This window comes from Suncus etruscus (genome assembly GCF_024139225.1).
Source record: "Suncus etruscus isolate mSunEtr1 chromosome 15 unlocalized genomic scaffold, mSunEtr1.pri.cur SUPER_15_unloc_8, whole genome shotgun sequence".
NCBI lineage: Eukaryota > Metazoa > Chordata > Mammalia > Eulipotyphla > Soricidae > Suncus > Suncus etruscus.
In genome coordinates this window covers 96,697-117,034 of record NW_026060302.1, presented here as the reverse complement: position 1 = coordinate 117,034, position 20,338 = coordinate 96,697, and the positions used below count along the sequence as shown (strand labels likewise).

General features: G+C 43.7%; 1 non-coding gene across 1 annotated transcript; it reads right to left on the bottom strand.

Moving 5' to 3' along the window:
• Positions 1 to 1,248: 1,248 nt before the first annotated feature.
• Positions 1,249 to 1,383, bottom strand: LOC126000503 (small nucleolar RNA SNORA22). The gene has a single exon (XR_007492777.1). It is a non-coding gene; the product is annotated as a small nucleolar RNA SNORA22 (small nucleolar RNA).
• Positions 1,384 to 20,338: the final 18,955 nt, after the last annotated feature.

The following is a 20,338-nucleotide window of genomic DNA, read 5'->3' as shown; positions in this document are numbered from 1 at the left end:
AGACTTTGGAAATTTTTTGTTAGACTTCAGCATTCAAAAAAAAAATTTTTATAATTAACAATCGCAAATTTTTTTTTAAAAACTTTTAAACTGAACCTAAATGATTTTTCTTAAACTTTTTAGTTATTATTTTAAAGCTAGATGCTATTTTTTAGCTATAAATACATATTCTATAGGCCTGAACTTACACATGACAGGAAAGCCGGGTGACTGCAAAGTCCAGAAATTCTCCAGGGAAAAGTTATCCCCGATGGCCATTGAGAAATCTGGGGTTTGCTATCTCCCACACTCTCCGCCATGTTCTTAGAAGGACAAAGCTAGCTTAATACATAATTTTTAACACATGATTTTTAGTTGCAACATGCCAGTCTGTGAACTGACCAGACTGAACCAGGTTGAAAAAATTAATTGAAATTTGAAAAATAAATAAGGCTTTGAAAATTGTATTATTATAAAATGTAGAGATAACAAATAAACAGACAAAACAAAACAACACTAAACACAACATTTTACACTTGTGGCCACTTTCATTCATCACAACAGACACATAAACAGACAAAAGGATTGATTTAAGACTTATTTATAAAAAATTGACAAGCGCTTTTAAATATTTAGCTAGCATGTTTGTGAGAAGAAAAAAAAATTTTGTAGAAAAACTTTTTTAGTTTTGAGAAGTACTTAATGTAGATGGAGTGGAACTTTGCTGAAAATAAATTTTAAGGTTTAGATTTAACACAAAACATTTTTAAAACAATTTTAATTTGAAGTTTAAAACATTAAGTAAAATGGTTAATGAGCACTGTAGAAGGAGTCTTCACTCTGAAGTATGAAATCATTTGCTGTAAATGAATAGGTTTTATTTAAATTGGTTTTGCAGTAGAACAGTAAGACAGCTGCAATAAAGTGTTAAAATTTTTATGATTAAACACAATAGCATGAACTATGATTATTAAAGGTATAAAAACTGATTTTAAAAAACAAACAACTGTTTTTACTATGAAGACTTTAAGTGAATAATTTGTAAAAAATATTATATACCAAATTAACTAAATGCTTAGATTATTATAAAATATAGTTAAAGACATTTGATGCATTTACACACTTAGAACTTAAGACTAAAATTATATTTAATACTAGTTAATTTGCTTATAAAGTTTAGTTACTTTTATATATTACTTATAAAATTATATATAATATATTTTTTATTTATATTATTTTTTTACTGCGACACAAATATACAGATTTGTATAATGTGCTGATATTTTGAATGCACTTAAAATAATAGTTTTTTTTTTTTAATGCAGAAATAAAGAACAACCATTGCTGTAGCACAAAGTTAAAACTAAGGGTACTATAAAGCACACCTAGGTGTTCACTGTGCATTAAATTAACTATATTGTTTAAAAAGGCTAACCACATTATTTTTTACATAATTTTGTAAATACTTTAAAAATTAAAATAAAACTTTTAATAGAAATATAAGATTTAAATTTAACACTTTTGTGTTCGTTTGGATTTTAAAACACAAAGAAGTTTTTCTTTTACCAACATTTTGTTATCTGTAAAGTGACAGAATCATGACCTTGCTTTAAAATTTTCTGAGAGGCATGAAAAAAAATTTATTGCCTTTATCGTTCTGTTGCTTTTTAATGTTTTAATAATTACTTTACACTACTTAATGCACTAAACCTAATAACACATATTTGACGAAGTGTAGGGCTGACAAGGTGAAGCAGAGTTTTTCACTGATAACTTGGGGAGGGGCTAGCACAGTTAACAGCAGGAAGGTTAGAGGCAAATTATTTACAGTTAGCAGGGTGTAATGATATATAGGAAAAAAAAAAGCAATCTTTTAAGATCAATTACTAATTTATTGGAATTAGAGGGAATGGCAACCGAAGAGGGGAGTCTGGGTTGCAAAAGTACCATGGGGATCATGGTTTTATTAATTGATTTGAGAATATGCAAGAGATGCCACTTTTCAGATTTCTTTTGAATAACAAAGATTGGGTATTTCAAGGTGAATTGGAAGGCTTAAAGTGGGAGTGGCAGGGTTTGAGCTGGCTGTTTTCCAAGGCTGGCAGGAAAGAGGCTGAAGGAGGCTGAGGATTGGTTTGAGCAAAGTAAAGGGTACATTATGCTCAGAAGTTTTAACAGCAAAGTGTAGATATCGCAAGGTTTTATGGCTTAGCAGATGATACTTTGTAATTATCCTGCTTACTGTGCCCTTAGAATTTTTTGTAGGCACTGCAGCAGTTTCTGTTTTATGGCACTTAGCCTCACTTTCATTAGTTTGTCTCTTTGAGTTCTTAAGAGGGGGGGGGGAACGCCTGAAAGGCAGAAACCTGTGAATTAAGAGAAGCAGCCTGTTTTTGAAGGCTTAAGATTTGTTTAAGATTTTCAATTTGGCCAAGTAGTTTCATTTCTATAGCTTTAAGAGGGGGAGCGGTGAGAGGAGGGAATCTGCCATGGTTAGGGACTGAGCGTTCTCAGCGGTGGAGGCTGCTGAGCAGGCGGGGGAAGATTTTCTCCATTAGGGAGAAAGACAGGAAAGGTAGCGCTGGTTTTTGAGCCAAGAGCATTATCAAGTTTGTTAGAGAGGTGAGAGACCATGGATGTAATTGTGGTGAGTTGGGAACTCAAGTCAGAAAAAGGGGGGGGGAGGGAGAAAGCAGCAACAGTTTGTTGCCGGTGTGGGGGAGCTGCTGGAATGCTGGCTTTGGGGAGCGACTTCCAGGCACGGAGGGCAGCAAGAGCCATGTTGGCAAGCTGGGACCTGGAAAGTGTGTGCTGTACCTTTAAGGTATGAAAAGAGGCGAGGCCAGCTATACGAGCTTAGAGATTAGGATTCCTGCCTATTTGCAGGGGCTTTGCAATGGAAAAAAAAAAAGTTAACTTCTCAAGAGACAAAGAGTTCAGCTTTTAGATTCTAAGCAGGAGAGCGTGTAAGGGGCTTGGGGGCCATAGGAGGTTACGGCTTGAAATGGCTCTTTGAGGCTTTTCCAATTAAAGGCTTTGTATTGTTGCAATTGCTGGCTAAGGAGGGGAGGGTGGTGAGGGGAGTAAAGGTTTTGGTGGAACAGGGACGGAGCTGAGGCTAGGGAAGTGAAGGGCTGTTTAGGATTTTGCACAGAGGGTGCAGCGGCCTCTTCTGTAGGGGTCTGGGTGCATAGAGCAGAAGCATGGACAGAAGTAAGGGAGGGATATAAATGAGAAGCATTAGAGAGATCTTTAAGAGCATTAGTTACTTTGGAGACAAAGGTAGAAGAATCAGTGGTGGAGGGAGGACAAGGGGAAGTATTCTCAGAGGGAGAAGGGAGATGAGAGACAGAATTAGAACGAGAGGGAGTCCTGGAACACTCACGGGAGACTTGTTGTACATGAGATTCAACGGCATGGATGATGTCTTTGGCGGTTCCGGCATTTTTAGTTACAATGATATCTCTTAACAGGCTCCAATATTGGAACATAATTTTTTCCTTCTGTGAATCATCATTATTTACAAAATAATCACTCATTTCATGTCCTACTTTGTCCCAAGTGGACGCAACAATTTCTGGACAGGTAATAATAAACCAATGACATACATTATGAATAAACATAAGAAAATTACAAATATTCTTTTTGGTAACCTCTACATGTCTGGCTATCAACTCAGACTGAATATCAATAATGAATTTAAGTTCAGTACTCAATGAAACACCCATGGTAGCGTATCCTATGGGTGAAGCCCCAAAAGCCAATCAGGGGCGGTGATCGGAACGACTGAAAAAACTGCAGTTTAAATATTTGATTAAGGCTAACTCGTTTCAACGCCTACCCTGATGAGGTATATCCTGCGATTTACGAAACAGCTCCGGACTCGCCGACCCGTAGTCGTTCGGAGTGTGGCGGTGGTCTTCGAGCCCAGCGTTGGGCGCCAAAATGCGGGGTCCTGAAGCCCCCCAGGGGGGCCCGGCCAGCAGGAATTAGCTGGGAAGACTTCTCAGACAACCGCACTCCTATTTTGCTGGGTAGAAGCACAACCACACTGTAAAAAATCTGAGAGAGGTTAATAATAAAGACCCAAGGCAATGTCTCACTGCTCAAGGGCAACTTTATTTGGCTACAGCTCCTTCTTATATAGAGAAGGAGAAGGGGGCAGTACAAGGGTGATGTCAATCACACTTTTGGCATGAAAATTACTTCATTATTCCAAATAAGGCAAGTGGGCAATACTTCTTGCAGTATCCATGGAAACATCTTGTGACCTTCTAGCTGCATTCCTAATTGCTTGACTATCAGGAGGTGGTGCAAGATGTGCTTGCCTCAGTGATCTTGAACAGACAATGTAGCATATACACAATAATGAATGTCTTGTAAACTCAGGGATATGGTTAAGGGAGTAAGGCCTCTTTTCTGGGAATGGTACTGGGCTGTGTTGCTCTCCTCCGGGCTAAAAGATTAATTATACTTTGCAGCTGCATTTTCCTTTCTCTTTGGCCCAAGAACTTACAGCAAGACTGCATGTAGCCTTTAGGTGAAAGGCTGGATTATGGCAGAAAGAATAGCAAAATGGCCTCAAACAAGTCAGTCCCCAACAGTCACCCAGGGCAACGTTTATCCAGGCCTCATATGAAGATGCAGGGGGTGGGAAAAGTGTGGCTTCTGAACACTTGGTTCATGTTTGTCGGGTGGAGTTTGTAATGTTGGTTAAAAGTGTGACCCTCCCCTCTGCAGCCCAGCAGTCGCCCCTCTCTCGGCCACGTTGCTCTCTAGGGATTGGGACGACTTAAGCAAGTCCAGCAGGTGACATTCCCTTCCAAGCCCAATGGGGTCAGTCCTGGCTCCTGGCCCTTAAGGTGGGCACGTACGCTGTGAGGTCACCCACCCGGGGCTCTGTATCCAGGGGCCGCCATTGTGCACTTGGACGGTTGTGGACAATTGTAGAGGGCGACTCTGACTCTCTCTCGGCTACCGAGGGGCCTCTGGAGCCCAGAGCTGCAGGAGTCTCGGTGATGGGCGGGGGAGCCCGGGGGTTTTGGAGTGGTGGCCCAGAGACAGGAGGGCCCGAGGAAGCAGAAAGAGGAGTGGATCTCTCGGCGTCCATGCCTGGGATGACCCGGGTTTGCCTGCAGGGACCAGGAGGACAGGGACAGGGACGGTGGTCGGGGCCGGTGGCTTCTCGGCAGTGACTCTGCTCTCTGGATTGTGCTCCGGCCCTGTATGTACCGAGATGTTTCTATAGCTCATCTCTGGGGTCCACCCTTGGGGTGCTCAGGACCGCTGCTTGGCTCTGGCTCGGGGATCACTCCAGGCAGGACCAGGGGACCTCACAGAGTGGTGGGGATCGACTCGGCTGGGCAAGGGCGAGTACTTTGGAAAGGTTTGATTTGGGGACGGGGGATTGTGAGAAATATATTAATTTTGGATGAGTGGAGACGTGGGCCTGAACCCGCGGGGCTCAGGGACTCTTGGGTCTGTCCCGTGTATGGCTTGGGTCTGCATCTATGGGCAAAAGCCCTCCTCGGTGTCTTCTAGTCTCCTTGCCCGAGATCTCTTGCGTGAGAAGCTCCAAGTCCCAGACACAAGTTACATCATGGTCCTTCATAAGTGCTGCGGATAAAAGGATAACTATGCTTACACCATGCTGTTTGGTGCTTTTCACTGACGTTCCCTTTAAAAGTAGCTGGATGCTGGGTTCAGATGTGCTGATGGGGGTTAGAGTTAAGCAGGACCCAGAAGAAGGAGCTGGGAGGGAATTGTGATGACCAGTTTATAAGACGACCTTGATGTGTAGGAGGGCACGCCCAGGCCCATTATCGCTCCCCTGGCAGGTTTGTCACCCTTGGGGCCCTGTGGCAGTGCCACCTCCAGCCAGAGAATAGCCTGACTCCCCTAGTCTGTGTGTGGCACCTGAAGGATCTGGTGTTACAGCTATGAAGACCCGGTGTTCTGTTCCCATCAGAACTCCCCAAGACAAACAGTATCTTGCCCCATTGCCCCATGCTGGAAGAAGCTGCTGTCCAGGACTTGGTCCATGAGGGCTTTTCAAGCACCAGTGCTACAACTTTTGTTCACGGCTTTTCCTTTTCTCCAGGGCTTACTGCAAAGGTCCTTACTACTGCAACTAAGGAGAAGATGGAAACAAACACTTTGACATCCTGTATCCAGTTAGGAGTGAGTATGGCACAGAGAGGGACAGGGTGGGGGACAGCAGTGTGCAGCCCCCAGTACAGAGGGCGGGGTTCAGAGATATTTTAGGAAAGAATCTCTTGCCCTGGTTTGGCTCCAGTCAGTACCACTGACCTCTGCTATTAGAGGCCTCTTTTGTCCTGTTTGCTGTGTGTGTTTTGGGTTCCACACCTGATGGTGCTCAGGTCTTACTCCTATTCAGTGTTCTTGGGCTACTCTTGTCATGACTTAGACATTATGGAGAGCTAACCCAGGTTTAACTCCTGGTAATAAGGACCTTCATGTTGGTGAGGAAGGAGACCTTGATCTCAGGATATCTGCCGGGAGTATCATTCCTCTTTCACACATGGAAAAATACTTGAATTACGTTACTATTTTGTCCCCACATTTAATAGGTTTATCCTTGACTCTGCACTTCACCTTCACTCTGCAGAGTCTAGCCTCCTCCCTTCAGTCATATTTCTCCTCAGTAAACAATTGGCCTCTTGTCAGCAAGCCCCTTGGCTCCGTGGCTCTAAGAGAGAAATGAGAGCCATGGGTCTTTTTAGAAGACATAGTTATTTGAATTCAGTCATTTTTTACCCTAAAATAGGATGGATCCATTTCAGGGTGAATTGTGAGTGCTGATAACCAAGAGCACAGATTTGAGTCACTCACTGAACCCTGAGTTTTCCTTCTCACCCTTTTTTCATTGTGCAGAGTCTGACATGGGGATGCAATGGAATGGTATGTGTTTACCATTTGGGGCACCACCCAGAGTTGACTTGACAGATCCTTCTGGTTCTGTGCTTGACTTTGACCTTGCTGTGTGTGCATAAGTTCACCTCCTGAACATTCTAGAATAGTGTCCACAGGTCATGTTGGCTGATGGTACTTCCTCGAAGTGAATCTCCTGGTCTGTCTTCCAGGGGTGATGGTAGAGAAAACATGGAGGCTGGTTCCTCCCAAGGCTAGGGGTTTGTCCCTGAGTCTCTAGGCTCCTGGGTGTCCTGCTTCAGTGTAGATTCCAGGTTGCAGCTGTCCATGACCCCCTACTGTATTGCTACTCAGGATGCTGTGACCTTCCCCCAAGTAGCTGTAAGCTTCTCCCAGGATGAGTGGCTGTGCCTTGACCCCTCTCAGAAGAATCTCTACAGAGAAGTGATGCTAGAGACCTACCAGCACCTTCGGGAAATAGGTGAGAGCCCCACTGGGCATCTGTGAGGACCTCTCTGATTGAACCTGGGTTAACCTCATGTAAGACAAACCTCATGTAAGGCCTACCACAGTGCTCTTGTTCTGACCTTGGGTCAAGTTCTCTTCATGACTTCATAAGCACCCAATGGCAGTCAGAGACTGGAGTAGCCCCATTGCTTCTTAAAAATTTATGTGGGAATGGGATCTCACCTGAGGCTCTTGCATGCAAACTCTGTTCCCCAATTCATTGCTCCCTATCTTAGCCACAGTTTAATAGTTTTGTATATTGTTTTTTATTGGACCATACCTAGCATATCACAGAGATTTTGCCCGCTTATGACTGTACTCAGAAACACTGCTGTGGTAGAGAATAGCATGAAAGATAGGTTGCTTGCCTGACAGAGGCTGACCTGGATTCAATCCCCAGCATCCCAATGATCTCCAGAGGATTTCTGGAGCGATTCCTGGTCACTTGGCCAGGAGTAATCCCTGAGCGTCGCAAAGTGTGCCCAAAATCAATCAAGAGAAAACTGCTTATGGGGCATAATGGATCCTATATGTGGTTCTGGTATCCAAATTGTTGTCAGTCTGTGCAAGGCAAGTACCTGCCCCACTGTACTATTGTTCAAATCCTTAATTTGGTTTTTTTGTTTGTTTGTTTTTGGGCGACTCCCAGCAGCTTTCATGTGTAACTCCTGTATCAGCACTCAGAAATTATTCCTGGCTGACTCTGGGGATAATATGTGATGCCTGGGATCGAATCAAGGTTCATCTTGGGTTGGCTATGTGCAAGGCAAATGCCCTACTGCTGTGCTATTACCAAAGCCCTTACTTTTTAAGACATGATTGGTCCTTGCAAACCTTAGTGGTGATGGAGATTAATCCTAGCTCTATATTCTTTGCTCATTTCTCAAAGGTCTCAGGGTTCTGAGATCTATGCAGTTTGTCCTAGTGTGAGACATTTTGTCCTATTGCTGCCTCCTTGTTGGACACTTTGATTTCAACCTGATGTCGTCTGTCTGATAAGCAAGGTGCATATGCAGAGTAGAGATTCTATTTATTTGTCCCATGATTCAGCCTCTTTTATTAGGGACCGAGACTATATCTTCTTTCCTGTCTTTTACCCATGAATGATCCCTCTCTGCCAGGGCATTGTGGGGTGAAGCCTGCGCTGATCTCCTGGTTGGAAGTAGAAGACCTTGGAACGATGCAGAGAGGCATATTTCCAGGTAAGTGTGGCAATAATCCCCTGACTCAGACCTTGGTGTATGTAGCATCCTGGGCCTACAGAAATGTGGTTGCTGAGCAATTTGTGTTAGGCTACTTGATCAAGGTGGGGGGAGGGGTCTTTCCAATTTCCATTCACTGCTGCTGAATCCCAATATGTTCTGGAACTTTGCTGTCTTGTCATCACTCTTTCTGGTTCTTTCTGTGGATCTTTACAACAGAACCTGAAATTCTGAGCCTTCACCTACCATCTGTGATCTCTCTGGTTGCATAGCCTGGTTTTGCGGTGCCCTTCTCAGCAGTCGCTGGGTGTCCCTCTCACCAGTCTTTTTACACTTTCTTCACCATGAATTTTAGCAGGGTACTTGGTACTCCAAAGAAGGGCTTCTTTTTTCTTGTTTTTGCTACTGACTTATTGGTACTGTTAGGTTTGAATCTGGCGATGTTTTTCAGATTAGCTCCTAATGGTCTCTGGTGCCATATGGGATGCTGGAGGTGAATTTGTTCCACCACTTGGAAGGTCAACACCCTCTCTGCTATACTATGTATTTGACATGATTATTGAACATACTAAGAAATTCTTTTCGATCCACACCTGGTTGTGCTCAGGGGTTCCTCCTGGCTGCTGCGCCCATTCAGGAAGCTGGGGAATGAACACAAGTCTGTCCTATGTCATGTGAGTGCAAGCATACACCCTATTACTCTGCTTCCATTCTGGCCCCAAATCGTAAGAAATTGTTTTTCTTTGTTTTTGAGGGGGTCACAACAGGATTTGAACCACCATTCTTCTGCATGCATGGCAAAAGCCTTACCTCCAGACTCTCTCTCTGGCCCCATACAATAAGAAATGTTATATTTGTTGTTGGAGATAAATCAGTTATGCTCAGCACAACCTTATCTGCACAAGCTAATTATTCACTTCATGACTTTAGGGAATATATGGGATCCCGAGAATAAAACTCGAGTCAGCTAGTTGCAAATAAAAATCCCTCAATGCTAGGCTTTCTATGTGTACATCTAAGTATTTTCCATCTCTTGTCAAGGGAATCCACACTGAGCTATACACTGCAATCCTTTTGACTCATCTTGTCTTTTCTCAAAACTGATTTAGTACCTTAAAACCTGTATTTCTTCCATCACTGGAATTCACTCATCTATACTGAGCAATTCATTGCAATGCTTCTGACTCATCTTCTCTTTTCTTTAAGCTGATTTTGTACCTTTAACACATGTATTCATTCCATCACTTTTGCTGCATTATACCAAGTTACATTCATCTAATATTTGGGTGGGGGGGTTGGAACACACCCTATGGTGCTCAGAGTTACTTCTGGCTCTGTGATTAGAAATTGCTCTTGACAGGCTCTGAGGACCATATAGGGGGCCAACAATTGATCCCAAGTACTTCCTAGGTTGGCTGCTTGAAAGGCAAATGCCAAAGCACTACTTTCTATCTGGCCCATTCAAATAATACTTTGTTTTTTGGTTTTTGGGTCACACCCAGCAGCGCTCAGGGGTTAATCCTGGCTCTGCGCTCAGGAAACACTCCTGTCAGGCATGGGGGACCACATGGGATACTGGGATGCGAATCACCATGCTTCTGAAAGAAAGGCAAATGCTTTATCTCCATGCTATCTCTCCAGCCCCTCAACTAATTCCTTTTTTGCGTTTTGGGCCATACCTGGTGACACTCATAGGTTACTCCTGGCTATGCACTCAGAAATTACTCCTGGTTTGGGGACCATATTGAACGCCATGTATTGAACCCAGATACATCCTGGGTCAGCCACATGCAAGTAAAACAACCCACTGCTATGCTATCGCTCCACCCCAGCCCATTCAACTAATTCTATGATTTTATATTTGGGTTATTTTAGATGGTGGACCACAAGTTCCGATAGTGACATTTCAGCAATTTGCTTTTGGAATGGAATATCTAAAAAAGTATGAGATGGTAAGTGTTGCAAGTTGCAATTCAATATTATGATTGTGCTGGTTGGATAGTTAATGCTCCAAGCACATAGTATTTGTAAATAGAACCCTTTGGTACAACCCTTTGAGTTCCTTAATAATCTATGCACTGCAGAGTATGCTGAGCACTCCTTTTATGTCTGGCTTCTCATATGGTCCCCTAAGCCTGCCAGGATAGATTTCTGAGAGCAGAGTCAAGAATAAACTCTGAGCGCCATTGTGTGGCCCAAATGTAAAATAGCAAAACAAAGATACAAAAAACAAACATGGAGAAAATCAAGGGAATGACAAGTAACTGACCTAATCCTCTACTGTTTCACAGAGAAACAGCCAGACTCTGTTGAATGGAGCTGATCCTGTTCTATGTGCCGCAGTGTGGAGGAAATCATCCTGCACATATCCCAATGCGAGTAAAGAATCAGGGGGCATGTATTGTGCACTGGACCAGAGTGAAGAGAGATTTCTTACGCCAGAGCCAGTGAACACTGTGCAAAACTCCCCTGAATCTGCTCTATCCATTCCCTGGACTCAGACCCCCACACTGGGAGCATCGTGGGAAATACGAACAACAGTGTTTGCTCTGAGCTCCTCACAATCTCAGGCTAACCAGCATATTACCCGTAGAGTGGAACCACCTGAGTGTAAGCAATGTGGGGGGGACTTTGTGTGTGCCCTGCACCTTGAAGTTTCCTCAGACGCCCTCAGTACAAATGATACCCCTGAGGGTCTGCGGGGTGGATATGCCCTGAGTCCACCTTCATGCCAAAGAGGCACTAAGGAAGTCCAACCACAAGGGAAGCAAAATAGATTTCAGGAGTGTGGGAAGGTATTTTCTCAATCCTCCAATCTTAATAAGCACAAGACATTTCATACAAGAGAGAAACCTTATACTTGTCAGGAGTGTGGGAAGGCCTTCAAGCAATACTCAAGTCTTTATCATCACAAGAAAATTCATACTGGAGAGAAACCTTATACGTGTCAGGAGTGTGGGAAGTCCTTCACTCAATCCTCAAACCTTTCTAGTCACAAGAAAATTCATACTGGAGAGAAACCTTATACGTGTCAGGAGTGTGGGAAGGCCTTCTCTCAATCCTCAGGACTCTCTATTCACAAGAAAATTCATACTGGTGAGAAACCTTATACATGTCAGGAGTGTGGGAAGGCCTTCACTCACTCCTCAGACCTTAAGAGTCACAAGAAAATTCATACTGGAGAGAAACCTTATACATGTCAGGAGTGTGGGAAGTCCTTCACTCAATCCTCAAACCTTTCTAGTCACAAGAAAATTCATACTAGAGAGAAACCTTATACGTGTCAGGAGTGTGGGAAGGCCTTCTCTCAATCCTCAGGACTCTCTATTCACAAGAAAATTCATACTGGTGAGAAACCTTATACATGTCAGGAGTGTGGGAAGGCCTTCTCTCAATCCTCAGGTCTTTATAGTCACAAGAAAATTCATACTGGAGAGAAACCTTATACGTGTCAGGAGTGTGGGAAGGCCTTCAGGAAGTCCTCAAACCTTAATAGTCACAAGAAAATTCATACAGGAGAGAAATCATATACATGTCAGGAGTGTGGGAAGTCTTTTACTCTGTCCTCACACCTTTATAGACACAAGAGAATCCATACTGGAGAGAAACCTTATACATGCCAGGAGTGTGGGAAGGCCTTCTCTCAATCCTCAAGTCTTTATAATCACGAGAAAATTCATACTGGAGAGAAACCTTATATATGTCAGGAGTGTGGGAAGGCCTTCTCTCAATCCTCAGGTCTTTATAGTCACAAGAAAATTCATACTGGAGAGAAACCTTATACATGTCAGGAGTGTGGGAAGGCCTTCTCTCAATCCTCAGGACTCTATTCTCACAAGAAAATTCATACTGGTGGGGCCGGGTAGGTGGCGCTGGAGGTAAGGTGTCTGCCTTTCAAGCGCTAGCCAAGGAAGGACCACGGTTCGATCCCCCAGCGTCCCATATGGTCCCCTCAAGCCAGGGGCGATTTCTGAGCACATAGCCAGGAGTAACCCCTGAGCATCAAACGGGTGTGGCCCAAAAACCAAAAAAAAAAAAAAAAAAAGAAAATTCATACTGGATAGAACCCTTTTACATGTCAGTAGATTGGGAGAGTCTTCCGTGTTTCCTCAGTTCTCTAAGCATAAAAGAATTCAGACTGGAGAGTAGCCTTTTACATGTCAGTGTGGGGAGGGCTACTATCATTCTTCAGATCTTTCTATGCACGAAAGAATTCGTCCCAGAGTGACGCCAAGTATATACCAGGAGTGTGGGACCACCCTCACTTGAATTTCAGTCCTTCATAGACAAGATATTTCATACAGGAGAGAAACGTCACATGAATATTCATACTGGAGACAAGTCTTGAACGTTGTCAGTATGTAAGGTATTCTGTTGATCTCTAAGAACAAAAGAATGTATAATGTAGAAAAGGCTTAAATCTGTGAAATGTGGAAGACCTTCACTCTCTACTTATTTTCAGTGGAATATTAAAATAGAGAAAAGTTTTAAATGTACTGGTGTTTGGGAATGTCTTCATAATTTCTCAAATCTTATCAAACAGCAAAATTCATCCTGGATACAAACCCTCTCCGTATATATATGGATTGTGGGAAGGTCTTCATTCTGCAAGATTCACAGCCATTGAAATATCCATTGTGGTCAGAAACCTTATGCAAGTAAGAAATGTGGGAAGAGATTCAGTTGATCTTCAAGCCTTACTAGGCACTAAATTATTCATACTGAAGAGGAAATTTATGTCTGTAAGGACTGGGAAATCCTTTGAATCCCCTCAAACCTTAGGAAAGATGGCAGAATTCCTTCTGGAGAGACACCTGACATGCCTCAGAAGTGTGGGAAGATCTTTTATTCCTCCTCTGATAGTTTCACATATATGAAAATTATATGTGGTGTGTGAGAACACAGTTAAACAGGGATGTGTTTTTTCCTTCCACACCCCTGCACCAGTAAGATTACTGGCATTCTTTTTTTTGTTTGTTTTTTTGGGCCACACCCGGCATTGCTCAGGGGTTACTCCTGGCTGTCTGCTCAGAAATAGCTCCTGGCAGGCATGGGGGACCATATGGGACACTGGGATTCGAACCAACCATCTTTGGTCCTGGATCGGCTGCTTACAAGGCAAACACCGCTGTGCTATCTCTCCGGGCCCAGATTACTGGCATTCTTTAGGTTTCCCCCAAGCCTGCCAACCTGAAGTAACCACATAGTATGCAAAAGTGTGGCTCAAAAAAGAAAAATGAATTTAAACTGGGGAGATTTTTTACATATGTCAGGAATAGGGGCAAGATTTTATTTCTGAATGTTTTCTCTGCATAAGAATGTGCATTATGGGGCCTGGAGAGATAGCACAGCGGCGTTTGCCTTGCTAGAGCCAATCCAGGACCAAAGGTGGTTGGTTCAAATCCTGGTGTCCCATATGGTCCCCTGTGCCTGCCAGGAGCTATTTCTGAGCAGACAGCCAGGAGTAACCCCTGAGCACCGCCGGGTGTGACCCAAAAACAAAAAAAATAAAAATAAAAAAGACTGTGCATTATGGAGAGAAACTAGTATGTATAATGTATTTGGGGAGGTCTTCGTTCATCTTCAAACCTTACTTTAAATAGGATGGTTCATACTGCAGAAAAGCCGCCTAAGCATACGGAATTTAGGAAGCTTTTAGTTATTCCTCAGTGCTTTATAATGCATAGTATGAGAGTGCTTAATGCCCTGTTGCAGCCAACTCAGATTTGATCTTCAACATCCCACAGGGTGTCCCATGCAGGACCAGCAGTGACTCCTGAGCTTAGCGACATTGTAAGTCCTGAGCATTGAGAGGTGTGGTCCAAAAATAAATTCCAAAATGCATATGGGTTATAAACCTGAATAAGAAGGTAAGGTATTTTGGGAGACCTTTGCTCGGAGTTCAGCCTTTAGTAGTTATGGGAGAATTCACAGTGGTGTGAAGTCTCACACATGTACTGTATTGGGGAAACCCTTTAACATTTGCTCAGCAAACCACCTCGAAGTGTTTAGAACCCTTCAGGTGACAATGGTTGTGGCAAGCTTTCACTCAGCGTCACGCATAATTCAATGGTTCATATCCCCTAAGTGAAATGACTATTATCCGCATTGGTGGCTTCACAAAAGAACCCTTGATTTTATTATGTGTGTGAGGTATATAGAGGCCTACATAATATTTCTCTTTTGTATCTGTTCTTTCTGCCTGCTTTTCCTCCTCCCTCCTTTTAGGGGAGGACTTTGTTTATATCTAAAAAAATTTTAGCCTTGGCTGACAGGAATGAGTCTTGTTGCAGGCTTGCTAGCGCCTGATTTGGAGCAACTGGCTTTGTGTTTGACCCTCTTGCCTCTTTTTCCCTCATGTGTGTGGATTATTTACTGCAGATGGATTCAATTGGAACTATCTCCTCATCCCTGCTGGATAGCGAGAATGGGAATTCCCTTTCAGTTTTGGGTACGTGGGATAACCAGACCTTAACATTACATCCAGAGAATGGCTTACTTCACTGGTGCTGTCGCTGTTAAATTTCCATGTCCTCAACACCCTGCAGGAAAGGGGCCCTTACTGGGGTTGTCACCCTGCTTCTGTCAGACCTGTCTTAAGCTTTGCATTTCCCCTTGTGCTAATAGAAAAAACGTGTATGAGAGGTGGGACTGGCAGGTTGGGGATTGGAAAGCAAAAAAAAAGCAGAAACAGCTCATGGATCTGGTCTATTAGATCAAGCCTCTGTGTTTGTGTCATTCTTTGCTCCATTTCTGTGACTGGTGTCTGAGCCACTGGTTCTGGGACTCTGGTGATCCACCACAATGGTACATTGAACCCGGTTTTTGTTTTGGGACCAACTTTTTCATTGTTCTGAGGTTACTTCTGGCTCTCCAAAATCACCTCTGATAGAGCTTGGGGACCCAATTCAATACTCAGTTTTTGATCCCGGTTGGATTCCTGCAAGGCAAGTGCCTTCCCCATCGTCCAATTTTCTGGGCCCAGCACAGAGCAATGAAAATTGAAAATATCCTTTTCTCAGACTTCCTGCCCACATGATTTTGTTTGGTTGTTTGGGGCCATGTCTGATGATGTTCATGTGTGCTTCCTGGTTAAATTCAATTTTATCACTCATCACTGGTGCCAGTATTCGAAACAGGGTCAGTGTCTGTGAGCAAATTACTGTCTCCATTGTCCTGTGGTTTTAGCCTTACTGAGATATTCTCAGTGGTTGCCACATAATTCTTGTAGCTCACTGAAGCATTTTTTCCTATGACCCAGAACAGAAATCCACAAGGGCTTACTGTTGCTCTCATTTCAGTAATCAGTCCTGGCAGGCTCCAGGGACCACTGCTATGCAGGAGATCAAAGAACCAAGTGGTCCATAGCAAGGAAAATGTCCTATCTACTGTGCTATCACAGTTCTGGCCCAACTCTTTACATTATCTCATCACTGAGTGTCTTGGCTTTGATCTGCTTCTGGTCCTCATTAAAAACAGCGCCAGCTCCCCAAAAAGGCAACCTAGAGACTCACCTGTAATGAGAACTCTTTTGAATTGAGATGTTTCTGGGTTCTAGTTTCTTCTTTACTTTAAGGAAAATTCTGAAACATTTTGTGAAAATAATGCAAATGCCTGTGTCCACTTCACAGAGTCCATTATCCGCAATACAGGTAATGGATGGGAAATTTGATCTCACATAACCCCCTGAGATTATGGTCCTCTGTTCCATGCCGAACAGTATTGTCCAATAAGCAGTTCTTGAGGAAGAGGTTGGTTGGCATTGGTATGAAACATCTTCACATTAGAATTCAAGATGCCGTGTTCCTCTTCTGGGGAGATGAAGATGTGTGAACCCTGGTTTGGGAGTCTGTACTATCTCTACCATGTGTCTGGATGGGTGATTTGTACAGAACACAAATTCGGAGTGGGAGTGATGACTGCATCTGTGGGAGAAGATCTTTAAGGAATATTTCTGAAGGAAATGAGCCTGAGGGGATTAAAGTTGTTATCTAAATACTATGAATCTGTAATACCTTTTTTTGGGGGGTCACACCCGGCATACTCCGGGGTTACTGAGGTCTAATATCAGAATCGCTTAGAAATCACTCCCGGCATGCTAGGGGTCCATATGGGATGCTGACATTCGAACCACCGACCTTCTGCATGAAAGGCCTTACCTCCATGCTATCTTTCTGGCCACAGTAATAATCTTAAGAGAAAACAGGCTCACACTCTAAAACAGCAACTTCACCTGTTGAGCAAAAATGATAAGGCTTGAGTGGGTTTAGAAACCTCAATATCAAGCCCCCTATTTCCCATGTTCCCATGAGAGAACCCATCGAGAATATATGTAGGGGCACTGAGGATCTAATGTTTGAGACAGACAGCTTGTAAGTTTCAGAAATTCTCAGCTTCCCTTTCCAATGGTGAATGTCACTGGAGCCACAGGAATGGCTAATTGCAGAAATACTGACAATGGGAAAACTGGAACCAAGGTAAGGCCAAATTAATAGGATTGGGGTAGTGTCAAATTCCTGTTACACTTCAGATTTATTTGTTCGATATTAATCTTACTATCAGGTATACATATGGGGTAATGTCTTGGAGGGACAGGTATTTCGTCATAACCCACTAAGGGTTATTCTCTTGTTCTAGTATCACAGTACGGTACGGTCACTGTTCAAGAGAATTGTAATGAGGGCCAGAGCATAGTGCCTTCAAAGAACCGATTCACAATGGACCCAAGTTTGATTTCTGGCATTTCATACAGTCCCCCAAACAAGTGAGGACAAATTTCTGAGTGCTGAGCTAGGAATAACCCCAGAGCATTCCTGTCAACACAATCTTCCAAGAAGTATCGTTTTGATCCAAGGCTGCTGAGTGTGGCCCTAATGACACCATGAAAAGAAATGAAGTCACGGAGCCAGAGTAATCTCACTGCAAGAAGGGGTTTGCCTTGCATGTGTACAACCAGTGTTCAGTCACCATTATTCCCTATGGTCCTAAGCCTGCTAGGAGTAATTTCTTAGCATAGAGCCAGGAGTAACCTCAGAATGCCACAGGGATGTCTCATAAAACAAAACAATTACAAAGTACTTAAACCATTTATAAACTTTGCAGAGGGGTCCAGGATGGCTCTTTCCTATGGCATGCAGGAGTCAGTAGGTTTTCCACATCACTCCTGTTTAGAACTTCCTCTGAGATGTGTCTAAGCATGGCCACTATTCTAGGATGAAGCTCAGGCCCACATTGGGAAGAGTCATTGTGTTATAAACCAGCATACAAGGAGGTGTCAGGTTTCAAATTCACCCTAAAACCTGGGTTGAGAATGTACTCTTCATGGTTCTAGATGGTCTTAGTGACTCTTCCCTCTGCCTTTTCAAGGAACCTGCCTCAACAAACTTTTCCACAATGTACCATTGAGAATGCTCTAACCTGAATCCAGGGAAGTCAGATCACCCAACACATGAACTCTATTATAGAAGGTTCTTGGAGGTGTGGCATTATTAAAAGACATCTCAGGGCCAGTCCCCATCAGCACTTGGTCTACTGAGCACATCTGGGAGTAACACATGAGCATAGAGCTAGGAGCTCAGAAAGCAACAGCAGTTGGGTGGTTGCCTTGCACGTGACCTACCCAGGTTTGGTATATGTGCTGCCTAAGCGAGCACGACCTACCCAGGTTTGATTCCTGCTATTCCATAAGGTTCTCCCAGCCTTTGGGGTGCAGAGCAAGGAGTAACACTGAGTGATACTGGGTATGGCCCAAAATAAAAAAAATTCAACTCAGGTGTGGCACGAATATTAGACTTTGCCCAGGATAAAAGTGATGAGAAGGAAAATCCAGGGTCCTGTGAGTGACTCAATCCTGTACTTGGAGTTCTCAGTGCTCTATGTCCACCCCCAAGCAAATCCCTCCTGGACGAGATAAAATGACTAGACTGCAAACAATGTATGCCTTCCTGAATGATCCTTTGCTTTCTCTCCTTCTTTACTCTTAAAGGGAAAGCCATGTGACTGCTTATGAGGAGGCTTTGAGAGTACACCTGGTTTAGTGAGAAATGAGGCCAAATGGAGGGTGTGAGGCTGAAGAGTGAAAGACAAATAGGCTGAACTGCATGTCCTAGGGCCAGAGCAAGAGTCAATCCCAAGCACAAGTTTAGGGTCCCAGATGTTAGCAGGTTTGACTCCTAAGTGCAGAGCCCTGAATGAGTGTTGATCACCACCAAACTGTCATAAAATTCACTAATTCACAAATTTAATTGGAAAAAAATCACAAGGAAATGCACTTGCAGAAAAAGCCCAGCAACATTCTTTTAATTAAGACAGGAAATTCTTCACCAACAACCTAGACTTGGAGACCCTGTGGGGAGTGTGCCAAACCTTCATGGAGGTCCTGAATGAAGACCGGAAGGAGCCATGGGTGCGGGCATAGGCCTGGAGTCTGGGAAATCAGTAAAATTTTAAAACGAACTTTGTGCTGGACTGACAGAACAGTGAGGAAGGTATTTGACTTGAATAGGACTGTGACAGGATGAGTCCCATATGGTCCCCAAGATGAGCACGAGAGTGACCTGAATGGAGAGCAAGGAGAAGCCCCTCCTGTATGTGGTGTCAGTATCAAGGAAAAAAAATCAAAGAATGTTTTCTCATATGAGGCAGGAGTGATGCTTCCTGGCAGAAATCCTGGGGACAGCATTTCATTGCTCATCAACATTAGGGTCCATATTATGGTTGCAATACTGCTCTTGATGGGGTTGATGGAGGGATGGAGGATGAGGCTTTTCTCCTCCAGCTTGGACCATGCAACTCTTACCCTGTTCAGCTGGCGGTTCTGAGGTGAATGCGGTGGGAAGAAAGCTAACAGGCAGTCAGCCTTCTGAAGAAAACAGCTTTTTATTTTGTGGAAGAGGCTGAAGCCAAAAGACTCCATAATCAGCCCCAGGATAAAAGCCCCTGCCTTCCACAGACCTTTACCTTTATACCCCAGAATCAGGTACCACCCAATGGTGGGATCAGGTATCACCCAATGGTGGAGCAACACCCTAGGGTGGGACCAGAATGCCAGGTCACACCCTAGGTTAGGGCACAATCATTGATAATATATTACCAAGAACTCAAGGACCTCATAGCCCATTGGGACTGTGTGCAATGCCATAAGTGACCCAACAGCACAGAGCCTGGAGTGAGGGCTGAGAACCAGTGGCTTTGACAGAAAACCAATCACAATAAATAAGGACCAAGTTGGGGCTGGACCGATAGCATGGAAGTAAAGTGTTTGCCTTGCATGCAGAAGGATGGTGGTTCAAATCCCGGCATGCCATATGGTCCCCGAGTTTGCCAGGAGCGATTTCTGAGCATAGAACCAGGAGTAACCCCTGAGTGCTGCTGGTATGACCCAAAAACCAAAAAAAAATAAAATAACATAAGGACAAAGTTGCCTGAAACAGCAAATTCCAAGAGCCATCGTGATAGTACTACAGGGAGGGAATATTTCTTGCATTTTGTCAAACCATGTTCCATCCACGGCATCTCTCATGGTCAACTAAGCATGCCAAGATTGCTTTCTGAGCACAGCGTTAGGAGGAACCCTTGAGCACTGTTGCATGTGTCACAACCCACCCCCAAGTCCAGCTTCTAACCCACCCCTACCAAATGTTACACCCGGCACAAAATTCCTTCCAGAAACATCTCTGGGCTTTGCTTGCCCTGTGGGTGGCACAGTGCTTTCCCAACACTGTGTCCCTGTCTGAGTCCACACTTAGCCCATACCTGGG